The following is a 13,686-nucleotide window of genomic DNA, read 5'->3' as shown; positions in this document are numbered from 1 at the left end:
CTAAACTACTTAGTGTGGAGCTCAAACTCAGGACTCAGAGATTAAGGATCTCTGGCCCTTCCATTCGGGCAGCGGGCTGGGTGGGCGATGGTACATCAGAGCCAGATTTCGTTTCCGCAGGAGGCCCTGGGCTGGGAGAGCTTGGGAGAAGAAAAGGAAAAATGATAGGGCTCGTCCGGGATTTGAACCCGGGACCTCTCGCACCCTAAGCGAGAATCATACCCCTAGACCAACGAGCCACGCCCGGTTAAACCCTCCGCCTGCTCGTGCTCTTTCTTGGTTATCTTCAGGCGCGTTTCCCTGTCCCGCCACAGTGTCCGCAGGACAGCGGCCCCACAGGAGACTTGGGTGTGTTCAGCTCTCAGCCTTGGAGGGGAGGCTGGTTCAATGTCGCCGACCGTGTCGTGCCCGGTCCCGGAGACTGCAGCTCTGGGGGTCCAGGACTCCGTTCTGCCTCCCCTACTCCTGGGCTCCGCTCGCTTCTCCAGGCCCCGCAAACTGAGGCCTCCACCGCAGAGGAGCTTGCGAATCCTTTCTCTGCATTGCCCAAGGCTCGGGGCAGAGCTGGGGCCTCGGTTCCCAGATTCCTCTGTCCCAAGCGCGGCGCAGCTGCCACTCTGTTCCGACTGGAAGAGAATTTGGATTCGGAGAAATGTGGGTTTCGTGAGGTTTAGGGGTCAGGCGCGCCGGTCACCCTAGAGGACCAACCATTGTGGCCTGAGCCTTCCCCGGCCCCTCCCTCAGGAGACTCCATCCCTGAGCTGGCGTCCTCGTCCGCAGCCCCCACCTCTGCCAGCCGCGGGGGCTCTGTCCTCCCCAGAGCTCTGCAGAGGGTCCCCAGTCCGCTCTTCCCGGTACATCTCAGCCCACACCCGAAAATGTCCAGAAGAGTTCAAGTCTGGACTCCGCTGGGCTTTCACATACCTGAGATGAGAAGGAGGCCCGTGGACCAACCACCCTCTTGGGTGCCTCTTGTCCCTGCTGCCTTGATGACCTTACCCAGCACCGTGCCCTGTGGCTCCATTCTCCATTCATCCCTTGAACTCTCTGTCGCCACCCCCCTGCCCCGCCCCATTCTTAGCCAGGCGCTGTGCTGGGAACTCCGCAGGGAGCAGATGTGGGGGGACTGGCCCTGCCCGGAGAGGCGGTGATCTTTGAGCACGGAGAGGCGCAGACCTGGAAGGAGGGGTCATGGGCTGGGGCAAGGAGGCTGGTTCCAGTCCTGGCGCAGGAGAGGAGTGAGGAGGGGGAGATGAGGGAGTGGGCAAAGAGTAGGTGGGGTTGACAGGGTGCATGTAGTTGTAGGGGGGTTGCTACGAGGCCTGAGGGCAGAAGGAGGGGAAGCGCACAGCCTTGGGTGAGGAGGAAGGCCTAATGGGGTCTCACCAGCCTTTTAAGCCAGGGATTATGGGCCCTGGCTCCACTGGGTGGAGGGGGTGCATTTTGGGTCTTGAAGAAGGTTTCTGTTGTCAGGGGCTTGGGGCAAATGAGCTTCAGCTTTGGGCATTGGCACATCTTAGATCCTCCTACAGACCCCCAAGGCTGGGGGACTGGGGGGATGTCTGGTTACTTTGCTAAGGCTGGGGCTGTCATCTTTGGTACTTGGGGGGAGAGTAGTGGAGTCCCAGGCCTGTCCCAGGCTTCTCTTTCTAACTAGCCCTCTGACTTTTCAGTAGTGGCAGCTATTCTAGAGTCTGGGACTTTTGGGGGAAGCAGAGGGAGGTCAGAAACAGAGCTACGGGAAGTCCCTCTTCCCCCCCAAACCCCAGGGGCGGAATCCCCCCCGGGTGGTTCCCGTGCGTGAATAGTAGACAATGAGCCCCTGCCCCAGGGACCTTCTGGACAGCCAAGCCATCCTGGGCCGGGACCCAGGACCAGGTTCGGATTTTTCCAAGATATTCCCAAGACATTGGCTATGCCGGGCAGAGCTGTGGCTCCATGGATTCACAGATTCGAGGATCCTACCCTGGAACAAACAAAAACGACCCATGAGCCTTCCCCACTGGGACTTCATGGGCCTCTCTGTCCACCCTGCACGTATGTCAGAGGGGAGTGGGAGGGGGCTGATTCTTTGGGTCGTTTTAAACGAACTGGAGCCATCAACAGGCCGACCCAATATCGGGCAAAGATTTGGAGTTAGACTAGCAGAGAGAGTGTGGACGCAGGCTCCCCTGAACCGTACTTGGGCCCTGGAGAGGGGTTGTTTCTTTCCCTCCCCACCCTGCAAGGACCACCTTGAAAAGTCCCAACCCAGGGCTGTGGCTAATGGCCCCAGGCGACAAATTCCACTTTAACCCTGAGGTTAAAGGATTCCTTCCGCTGACAGCCAGCTGAGAATGAGGGGGACACCAGGTCCCGGGGTCCAGAGTCTCGGGTAGGGGCTGTGCTTGGCTGCCTGAAAGCCCAGAGCGCCAACCCTGGGGACAGCCACGCCTCTGCCACGTGGTTCTCCCAAGGCCAGACACACCTTTGCCAGGTTTTGCAGCATCTGCCGTTCTAACTCTGAACAACAGGACGGCCAGGACCAGCATTGCCTTTGCCTGGCTAGCTCAGTCGGTAGAGCATGAGACCCTTAATCTCAGGGTTGTGGGTTCAAGCCCCATGTTGGGCGTGTAGTTTTAACTGCCAAAGACACCATACGAGGATGCAACAAAAAAAATACTTCAGAAATTAACCATTTAGAGAGGCTTTTAACAATATAGGCCGGTCGTAGATGCTGCCAGTGGGACTTTGGCATTGCAGTATGGCTCGCTGAACCTTCAAACCTCCTCTGGGTGCCGACTTCACTCTCCACCTTGAGCGAAGCAATTTAAATGTTTGGGCCCACCAACCAGCTTTTGAATACATGGCCCCAGGAGGCATGCAGCAGCTGTATCTTTTCTTAGACTGAGTAAACTGAGAACGAACTGGGCTGTTACATTTGACTGAGAACAGGATTTGCAGCCAGAGCTCCGGGAACTCCAGGACACCCGCCCCCGGGACTATCTGTGTGTGGCAAGGGAATTGATGGGGGTGACTCTCCAGGTCCTGAGCTGGGCTGGGACCGAGGTAAGTGGAGCCCCAGGACGAGGCTCCGAAGCAGGGCCACCCCAACTCCTAAGGAGGAACTGCTCAGAATTTCCCTCCCCTACCCCCATCCTGAAGTCGGTGACCTCTCAACCTTGCTCCACTCTCCCCAATAAAAGAGAAATGGACACAGGCATTCATTTCCCAATTTTGGGGAAGAGGGAGAAGGAGGGTGTATGGTTTCCATCAGCTGATTTTCTTCTGTTTTCCTTCAACGGTTCAGGTTGTTAAAAGGCCAGGTTCAATGTTTGGTAGGACCGAGTTTTCTTTCTTTTTTAGTGGGAACCGAGGCTTCTCTTAGAGAGACGCCAAAGCAGCTGTCCCTGCCCTTCCCCTGGAACCTTGGAACTCCAGGTCCCAGGACTGTGGCTTGGACTCAGGCCAGAAGTTCTCCACATTTCTCCCTTCAGGGCGCCCTTAGTGTCAGTGTCTTTTCCTGGTGTTCTTTGGGTGAAAGAAAGAACAGTTCAGTTTACGAGGTAGTTGGGTTCATACGCCTTAGTAGCTTTTTGGAAAAAAAATCTTACCAACTCAGTACCTGTAACAGTTTCCTGTGGCTGCCATAACAAATTACCACAATCTGGATGATTTAAAACAACAGAAATTTATTCTCTTACAGTTCTGGAGACCAGAAGCCCAAAGTCAAGGTGCCAGCAGGCCACCTTTTCTACACTTCTTAAAGGGTGTAGGGAAGAATCCATCCTTGCCTCTTCCAGCTTCTAGTGGCTCCCGGCCATCTTGGCTTGTAGACCCATCACTCCAGTCTCTGCCTCCATTATCACATGGCCCTCTTCCCTCTGTCAGCCTCTCTGTCTTCATATAGTCTTTTTTATAAAGACAGCAGTCATTGGGCTAGGGCCCACATACTCCAGTAGGATGGCACCTTAACTAATTATATGTGCAAGGACCCTACCTTCTGAGGTTCTGGGTGGCCGTAAGTGTGAGGGGGACGCTATTCAACCCAGTACAGTACCTTTTTGAAAAAAAAATATTTTTACATTTCTTTTAAGTAACCATAATTATTTTCTAATGGGATATGTGCACTTGAGGGCCCTGTACAGCTTCTCCAGCCTTGGAGTCAGATTGGATACTGCTGCTCCCAGTTCCTATTCCACATCGATTCTCCGGCGGTGCTTGCTTTTTATCACAGCTTAGCACAAATATAGCATCATCAAAAGTTGAAACTGAACTGCCTTAAGCTATGGTGTCTGATGGATGTTGAGTATCGCTGTTTCCCTCAAAACTTGAAAATGTCCCTGGAAATTCAAACATACTATAAATGTGCCTCCACACACAGTTTGGGAACCACAGAACTAGGTCAAAGGCATCATCCTGAGTATACGAGTCATGTGCTTTACGAACAGAAGTAGCTGGCATCAGAGGGAGCTCAAGCTGGTGGCTCCTTGGGTGGGAGTTTGGGGGTGATTGTTCTGGAGGTGGCTGCACCCTGAGCCCAGTCCCACCTGGAGGGCCCTGTCTGTGTCTGAGTGACACCCTCACCCAGCAAGCCCAAGCTCTTAGACATCCTCAACACTGAGGGCTCAAGACCCCAGGCCTGCCAGAGGTGTCCCTCCCTCTTGGTCCTCAAAGGCATCACAGCCAGGCCCCACACTGCCTATTTCAGAAAAGGAGGCCTCTTGGGATTGAATTTGGCACCTCTCACATTTAAGCAAGAAAAACATCCTTAGGCCAAAACAGTCCCTTTGGCTGGTGGTCCTTGGTGACTCTAACTTCTGCTGTCCCTCACTTGCCTGACGCACAGCCTGCATTTCCCTTGGTGGGTGAGACAGCCCTCGGCCAGGGAGGAGTGAGCCCTCATCTCTGGGGTCTGGGATGCCAACTCTCCATCTTGTCTGAAGACCATTCCCCTGGGGTGCCGTTAGTGCTGAGCACCCTGCCACTTCCCTCCACCCCAGAACACTGGGACCTGCAGTCCAGGGACACACCCATCTGTCCTTGCTCCACTCCATGGCAAAGCATGGGGATGTTTGGCTAAGCAGAGGTGAGTGCAGGCCCAGGCCAGCCCTACAGACCAGAAGGTCCTGCAGTCGCTGTCATCTACTGGGCTGGGCCCTGGAATAATGGGTGCTGCAGGCCCCTTCCCGCTCTCCTTGGCCTCCTTGGGTTGCAACAACCTGACCATCCTGAGAAGGAAAAACGGCAGAAGCACCAGGGCTCGTCCGGGATTTGAACCCGGGACCTCTCGCACCCAAAGCGAGAATCATACCCCTAGACCAACGAGCCGGTCAGGTTTGACTGTGAGTCCTTGATTCCGTCCACTTGCTCCGCGCTCGCTCAGCTGGGACAGTGTCCCAGAGGCCCGCCCCGAGACGGGGAGCACGTGGCGGGAGGATTCGGCTGTTTCCACAGACGAGTGAGGTTCGACTGCGCGTCCCGGAGTCCAGCGGTCGATCCCCCGGCGCCTCCGCCACCAGAACCTCCCTCTGGCCCAGGCTGAGGCGCGGGGACCTGGGCTGCTGGGGAGCTGGGCGCGGCTTCAGGACCCCATGGGGGTTCCCTGTGGGACCCAAACCCGGGACTAAGGAATTCCCGCCCAAGCAACCCGCCAGCCCCGGCCATGCGCCTCGGGTCAAAGCCGGAGTCCGAGAAGACCCAGAGGCTCCTATCCTCGGCCAAGCCCACCCTCCCCTGGGCGCGGCCCCCAAAGCCTCCGCGCGCCTCTGGGTCCCCCGAAATTCCTTTCCTTGTCCCGGCACTGGCCGGCAGCCCTTCCCCCGCAGGGGTATCCCTGGGCTGGACCGACGCTCGGGGCCTCGGGGCGCCACGCTTGTCCTCCCTCATGGACGGGCGAAGGTTCCAGAAGCCAACTGGAAAGGAAGAAGGAAGAAGGTGCGACCCTGCGCCGCACCCCGTGGGTCCTGGGGTTCCTTGGGTGTTCCCCGTTCACGCCACGCTGCCCGCCCTAGAGCGGGATGTGGAGTGGGGTGGAGGGTACGCGAGGCGGGAGGCAGGAGGAGGAGACATTTGAGAGTTTGAAAGTAAGACTCGTTTGGGATTTGGACCCAGGAGCTCTCGCAGGCCCAGGGGAACCATTCTCCTAGGAGCCATTATACAGAAGGATGCCTTGTGCTACCTATCCCTGGTGACCTTGACTCTGTGATCCTGACCTCTGCAAGAGGGTCCCTAGCTTCCCATCTCCCAGGAGGGAGGCACAGTTAGGGGGGAAGCTTCGGTTCCATCCCAGACCTGGGAGAGAAGAAGGCGGTTTAGCGTGCCACCCGCTGTGTTCTGGATCCAGGGACTTGAGAGTGTGTCTCCCGTGACTCGGTGCCACTAGGCCGCGGCCTCCCAGCGCAGCCGCACCCCTGGGCCTCCGTCTGGGTCAGCGTGCCTCCCTCCCTGCCAATGTCTCTGAATTTCGGGCCAGGCGGTCCTGCCCCCTCGGAGCTTCCAATCCCGAGGACCTGAGGAACGCGCACTGCAGAGAGTGCTGGCCTTGGGGGGAGGTGTTCTTCCTGTCCCAGGGTGCCTCACTCTGCCTTTGAGGGATGTTGCAGGAGAGTCGCCCGGCTAGCTCAGTCGGTAGAGCATGAGACTCTTAATCTCAGGGTCGTGGGTTCGAGCCCCACGTTGGGCGCAGCTTTTGCCAAGGCATTCAGGATTCTCTGGTGCTCAAGCCTTAACCAAGACAAATATTCACGGAGTCCAAACACAGCCCAAATTTCAGGGACCAACCCCACGAGGAGACACCCATGGACTAAATTCCAGGAACTTGACCCTACTGCTCTCTGAGTTAGGATTACCCACAACCGTAGAGCTGCTGGGAAGGCTGTTGCTTTGGTAAAGGAATGAGAAAACCAACCAACCTTGAGAGGACTGGGGGGACTCCCACAGAGTCAAGGGAGTGAGGGTGGGTTGCTCAAGAAAGAGCCCAGTCCCCATGGGCCTGAGATGCATTTACATTTTGGGATTTTAGGGTGTTTCCCATTGTCCAAGGAGGCCTGGGCAGGAGTAGCATCGCTCTGGGGAATCACTGCTGCAGCTGAGTAACCACACACGGCACTTATATGCCTTCCCATCTCCACCGGATGGGCATGTTTCTTAACTATGTCAAGGAGACTAGGGTTGCCCAGTTGTCAGGCTCCCTGGGATGGATGTAAGCCTTGTATCTAACTCCTTGGGCCTTCCTGGGGGGTGCATATGTGAACTAAATATAAAGGAGTGAGGTCCTCGTGCCTCCTGATCCTAGGCTTCTGAGTTCACTAGAGACCCAACGGGTGCGATTTCCCCCTCCCCAATTCCCTTACAAGAGCAGGGACTTTCCTCTGAAGATTACCTTCAGTGACAGTCATAGACTGAGGACAGCCTGCCAGCAGGACCTTCCTCCCAACACAGTCCTTCCCAGCTGGGACCCAGGACAAGGCTCTGGTTTTTCCAAGACACCAGGTGGCAGGAATGCAGTAGAGGGATGGGGAGAGGCAGTGGCTATGGGGGCATGTAAGACACACCAGCCCTCATGCTCGGAGTCCATTTGGAAAGGGAATAGGAGTTTTTGCTCCCAGGAGAGTCTATCTGCTCATCTTTAGACTGAGAGAAGAAACCCTGACCCCCTTCCTTTAGCCCGAGGTCAGAACTTCTTCCCTTCTGCCAGGAGACCCAGTTCCAGGGCTGGGGGGAAGAGGTCCAAGGGCAGCTGGGAAGCTTAGAAAAAGAAGGGGCAAGTTCAGCTGAGCTCATGGATCAACATGGAGAGAACACTTCCAATGCTCCACAGTCCCCAGCTAACTCAGGGGGCAGAGCACTAGGCTCTTAACACTCTACTCTTGCAAGCGAGATCAGGGCTCTAGAAACCGAAGTGGGGCTTTGTCATTACCTCCTCAGTGTTTGGGCAGTGGCCCTTGCCACAGCACCTGGGCTGTGGAAACCCGGGATATTTCCAGGTCTGATAGTGCAGCCTCCCAGGTGGTAGCCCCAGTCCCTCCAAATGCCCGATGGAGCCGTAACCAGCCAAGGTATGTCCTTGGAGCAGGGTTCAAACCTAGACCTCAGAGGCTTTAGAGTGGCTTTGGGTGCATTTCCCAGGAGTGGCAGGGATGGGGTGCTGAGACAGAAGAAAGCAGACCAGAGGCTGGGACAATTGGCTCGGGCACGGCACTAACCCCAGGTCCTGATGGAGAGGCATCCTCTCTTCAGCCTCTGGTCGGAATTTGTACTCCACCCACCCGGTGGAGGTTGTCCTTTCAACCATGAACCTGTGTCACAGAGGTACATGGGGAAGGGAACTGGGGGTAACTTTGTCCTTGGCTTCTGAGAGTTGCAGAGCCATGGGTGACTCAGGGATTGGTGCCCCCTCTTCTGTCTCATGTTAGCCAACCAGAGCATTTCCCAAAGAGGGGGTCAGGGAGAAAGGGCCATCACTTCCATCGCATAATTGTCTTTGCTTCTTTTTAAAAGATTGGAGATGCAAAGTAAGAGCTGAGCTGGATGTAGTCCAGGAATGCAAGGTTGGTTTTATGTTTAAGAAAATCTGTCAAAGTAATTTATCATATTAATGGAATAAAAAAGAAAAGTCATGTGATCTTCATAAATGTTTGGAAAAACACTTGATGCAATTCACACCTGTATTAATCATGGTTTTTATTTTCTGTATTTTATGATGGTTTGACATCTTGGGGGGCTTTGCTGGCTGGGGAGAGACTGCCCCTCCCAGGGCTAGCTGTTTCCTAGAGACAGTAAACAATTTGCCTGCGAACACGCCTTTCATATGCAAACCAACCAATCCCCACCGACCTTGTCTAACTCATACACCAGGCAGATATTGCCCCTGCCCTAAATCATTCCCCCCCCTCCCCCCCCAACCCCCCCGGCCCAGGCACCAGACCACTAGGCACAGCCGCTATTCCCAAAGCCCACTGAATTATTCAACTAGCCAGTCCTAAACTGTTTACCTGCCCTGCCTTGCCTTTCCCATGGAAACGATTTGCCCAGAACTGCAGGAGGCTCCCAAGGGGGCCGTCACCCACGGCACTTGGAGGATCAACAGAGATAACGGGAATCCACTATGAGTGCTTCCTTCTCCCACACCCAGACTGGCAGCCCCCGAGCAGGACATATAAAGTGGAACCATCACCTCCCCCTTCTCCTCAAGAGATTCGAGTGTACAGGTCCCGTCTTATGGGACCAGGACCTGCTCAATGCCAGTCCCCTGCTCCTGCCTGCTCCCCAGCCACAAGCCACAGCCCCCACGGCCGTCACAGCCTGAGGCCTCGGTTCCCCTGGAGAGCAGGTGCTCTTTCTGCAAGGTGCCCTCCCGCTCATCCAAGCCCTCGTCCCTCCTTCCACACTTCTGCTCCCCACTCCCCTGGGCAGGAATCGGTCACCACGGTCCCGGATCAGCGGACCCTTCTTCCTGGGACTGCGCCGCTCAGCCCCTGCCGCCCTGGGCCCCCGGGGTCTCCTCACTTCGACCCCAGCGCTCACCCCAGGGCCCGGCTGGGAGGAGAGCTCCGCCCACTTCGGAATGACCCAAGTTGCGCGGGGATGGGTAGTGACAATTGTGGAGAAAGTGTTAGTGACAATCACCATGCGGGAGGCTCGTTGGTCTAGGGGTATGATTCTCGCTTCGGGTGCGAGAGGTCCCGGGTTCAAATCCCGGACGAGCCCCACTCACAGGTTTCCGTTTTCCGTTATTTTAGACGGGAGCCTCGAGCGGAGACCGAGCCTGGAACCTCACCCGGCCGTGCGCCTCCGCTGCGCGGGACCGGAGAAGCCCCAGCACTGACCCGGGCCCCGCGCCCTCCCCCTGCTCCCCAGCCCCGGGGCCTGACCGCACAGGTCTGGGCGGCCTCGCTCTGGCCTGGGTCGCTCGGCTGCGTGCGGTCTCGGGTCCTTGGGTCTGGGGACGAGCGGCGGAAGGTGCAGGGGTCCAGGCGGGCCCTTGAACGCCCCGCTGTGCTGGTCCCGGATCAGCGGACCCCTCTTCCTGGGACTGCACCGCTCTGCTCCTGCCGACCTGGGTCCCTGGGGTCTCGCCGCTGCGACCCCAGCGCTCCGCCCAGGGCCGGGCTGGGAGGAGAGCTCAGCCCACTTCTGAGTGAACCCGAGTGGCGCGGGGATGGGTGGGGACAGTTGTGGAGGAAGCGTTAGTGAGAGTTGCCACGCGGGAGGCTCGTTGGTCTAGGGGTATGATTCCCGCTTCTGGTGCGCTTCCCTCGCTGGACACCTGTTTCCTCCGGCTGGTCCGATGGAGATGTGCTGCTTTAAGTGTAAAATACACACCAGATTTTGAAGACTTGGTACAAGAAAAGTAAGATATTTCATTACGTGTTGAAATGATATTTTGGATGTATTGGGTCAAGTAAAATATATTATTACAATTAATTTTACCTGTTTCTTTCAACTTATTTTTAAAAAATGTGCTACTAGAAAATTTTAAGCGATAGATGCGGCTCGTGTTTGTGGCTCGCAATAATGGGCCGGACTGGGCCAGAGGCATGGCTCTCGTTGTGAGGGACAGAGGTCCTGGGTCCCAATGCTCACGGAGCCCATAACTGAAAATTTTCCCTTCCGGTTTAGGGCCCGCCGCGGGGGGCGTCACATTCCTCCCAGCGCGGGCTCTGGGCTCTGGACACGAGGTTTAGCCACGCAGGCCTCAATTTCACCATCTGTTAAGCAGGGATGGCTCTGATTCAGAACGATTTCTTTAAAAGACGGTCCTTTCCCCCACTGCTTTGTGTAAAAATGTTTCACAAATCAAGAGTTTGAGCACATGTGATTCTACCACTGCGCTGCGTTGTTCCGTACTCTTTACCCTTGTACTCAAACCAATTTAGCTTTACGATAAATCTTGATATAGGAGTGTAAATCTCCCAAATTTGTTTTGGTTATTGTTGGTCTTTTGCACTTTCATACAAGTGTTAGAATCAGTTTGCCAATTTACACAAAAATAGCGATTGGAATTTTGATTGGCATAGCGTTGATTCTGTCAATCAGTTTAGGGTGATTTAACATCATTACAATATTGTCCTGCAACTCATGAATGTGCTGTATCCGTTTATGAAGATCTTCTTTAACTTATCATCATAGTGTTTTATATTTTTCTGAGATAGGTTTTGCACATCTTTCATTAGAATTTTTGCTAGGTATTTGATATTGTTGATGCTATGGTAAATTATATCACTTTGAAGATATTCTATTTTTTGCAGATATATAAAAATACAATACATTTTTGTATATTAATCTTGGATTCGGTGACATTGTGAAACTCACTTATTAGTTCTCTTCTTTTTTTTTTTTGAGGAAGATCAGCCCTGAGCTAACATCTGTGCTAATAGCCTTTTTTTTTTGCTGAGGAAGACCGGCTCTGAGCCAACATCCACCGCCAATCCTCCTCCTTTTTTTTCCCGCAAAGCCCCAGTAGATAGTTGTGTGTCATAGCTGCACATCCTTCTAGTTGCTGTATGTGGGACGTGGCCTCAGCATGGCCGGAGAATTGGTGCCTCATGCGCGCCCGGGGTCCGAACCCCGGGCTGCCAGTAGCGGAGTGCGCGCACTTAACCACCAAGCCACGGGGCCGGCCCTGTTATTTCTAATCTATAGAATTTTCTACATGTTCAAGCATGTCATCTGTAAATAATGTCAGTATTATGTAATTATTTCCAACCCTTATCTACACCTTTTAATTTTCTTGCCTTATTGCACTAACCTCCAATAGAAATGTGATAGAAGGCATTCTTGTTTTGTTCCAGAGTTCATAGAGAGAAGCTTTCAAAATTCTTCCACTAAATATTCGCCATCTTTTATTTTAATAGTTACCATTTGTCGGTTATTATTGCTGTGTAACACTCCCACAGTTAGTGGCATAAAACAATATTTTATTATGCTCATCAATTCTGTGGGTCAGGAATTCAACAAGGAAGAGCAGGGACAACTTGTATTTGTTAAATTTGGGGCTTGGCTGGGAAGACATGAAGTCTAGAAGCTTCTGGAGGCTCCTTTGCTCATATTCTGTCATATGAACTGAGATGAATGAAAGGGCGAGCTCAGCTGGGACTGTGGATTGGAGCATCTACATGTGACTTATCCATGTGGCTTGGGCTTCCTCACAGCATGGAAACTTCAGGCTAATTGAATTTCTTATCTGGCAACTTGGAATTCCCACTTACGTATTCTACTGAACAAGACGGAAGCTGCAACCCCCTTTATGACCCAACCTTGGAGGTTCTACAGTGTCACTGTAGAACAGGGGAAGGGATACAAACCACCCCCCCTCAGTGGAAAGAGTGTCAAAGAATTTGTGGTCATTTAAAAAAACAGCTTTATTAAGCATAATTGGCATATAATAGACTACACACATTTAAAATGCACAATTCAATAAGTTTTGACATTTGTGTACACCCAAGCCATCGGCATATTCAAGATAATGAACATATTCATCACCTCCAAAGGTTTTCTCATGACTCATTATCTTCCCTCCCTCCTACCCCTCCACACCAGTTTGCGGAGAGTTTTTATCAGGAATGGATGTTGGACTTGTCAAATGCTTTCACTGCATGTATTGAGATGATCATATGGTCTTTTTTGTTTTTAGTCTGTAAAATGTATGTTGATTTTTATATGTAAACATTCTAGATAGTTTTTTTAATGTCAGAACTTTAAAATGTTGCTCCTGTCTCCTAGCTTACATTATTTCTGAAGAGAAATCTGCTTTTATTCTTATCATTGTTCCTCTGTATGTAATGTGTCTTATTTCTCTGGCTGCTTTTAAGATTTTTCTCTTTATCACTGATTTTAAGCAATTTGATGATGATAGTGTACTTTTCTTCATATGTCTTGTGCTTGGGGCTTGTTTAGTTTTTTTGGATCTGTGGATTAATAGTTTTAGTCAAATTTGGAAGTATTTAAGTTATTATTTTTCCAACATCTTTCTGTCTCTCCAATTTACATGTACTCCAGTTACACACATATTAAACCACTTGAAATTGTCCCACAGCTCATTGGTGTTCTGTGTCCAGTCTTTCCTCTCTGTGGATTTTATTTTCAGTAGTTTCTATTGCTGTGCCTTCAGTTCACTACTCCTTTCTTCTATAATGACAAAGCTGCCACTAATCTCATCCAGTGTACTTTTTAGCTCAAATACTGTAGTTTATCTATACAAGTTAATTTGGTTATTTATGTCTTCCACATCTCTACTTAACACATTCAGTCTTTTCTCCAGCTTCCTAAACATATAATAACTGTTTAACATCCTTGTCTAATAATTCTGTCATCTGCTTCATTTCTGAGTCACTGTCTATTAACTTATTTTCTCCTAATTATGGGTATTATTTCCCTGCTTCTTTTTATGTATGATAATTTTTCATTGGATGCTAGATATTTGTAATCTTACCTTGTTGTGTGCTGGATATATTTGTATTCCTATACATATTCTTGAGCATTTTTCTAGGATGTGGCTAAATTCCTTGGAAGCAGTTTGATATTTTTGGGTCTTGCTTTTAAACTTTGCAAGTGGAACCAGAATGTGGCCCAAGAGAGGGTTTCTCTTTGCTGTCAGTCTTATGGGGCCTCATAGACCCTCCTGGGATGGAAACCACAGCAGGCAGGGGCCTAGACGCTCAGTGTTGGGATCCACAAAGGGCATGTGTCCTCACCACCCACAGA

General features: G+C 52.4%; 5 non-coding genes across 5 annotated transcripts; 3 read left to right on the top strand and 2 right to left on the bottom strand.

Moving 5' to 3' along the window:
• Positions 1-167: 167 nt before the first annotated feature.
• TRNAP-AGG (transfer RNA proline (anticodon AGG)) lies at positions 168-239 on the bottom strand. Its single transcript has one exon. It is a non-coding gene; the product is annotated as a tRNA-Pro (tRNA).
• A 2,299-nt stretch (positions 240-2,538) lies between these two features.
• TRNAK-CUU (transfer RNA lysine (anticodon CUU)) lies at positions 2,539-2,611 on the top strand. The gene has a single exon. It is a non-coding gene; the product is annotated as a tRNA-Lys (tRNA).
• A 2,627-nt stretch (positions 2,612-5,238) lies between these two features.
• TRNAP-UGG (transfer RNA proline (anticodon UGG)) lies at positions 5,239-5,310 on the bottom strand. The gene has a single exon. It is a non-coding gene; the product is annotated as a tRNA-Pro (tRNA).
• Positions 5,311-6,591: 1,281 nt separating this feature from the next.
• Positions 6,592-6,664, top strand: TRNAK-CUU (transfer RNA lysine (anticodon CUU)). Its single transcript has one exon. It is a non-coding gene; the product is annotated as a tRNA-Lys (tRNA).
• A 2,954-nt stretch (positions 6,665-9,618) lies between these two features.
• Positions 9,619-9,690, top strand: TRNAP-CGG (transfer RNA proline (anticodon CGG)). Its single transcript has one exon. It is a non-coding gene; the product is annotated as a tRNA-Pro (tRNA).
• Positions 9,691-13,686: the final 3,996 nt, after the last annotated feature.

Source organism: Diceros bicornis, chromosome 26 (assembly GCF_020826845.1).
Source record: "Diceros bicornis minor isolate mBicDic1 chromosome 26, mDicBic1.mat.cur, whole genome shotgun sequence".
Classification (NCBI taxonomy): Eukaryota; Metazoa; Chordata; class Mammalia; order Perissodactyla; family Rhinocerotidae; genus Diceros; species Diceros bicornis.
The sequence above is the reverse complement of the archived record's forward strand: the minus strand, read 5'-3'. Positions and strand labels throughout refer to the sequence as shown.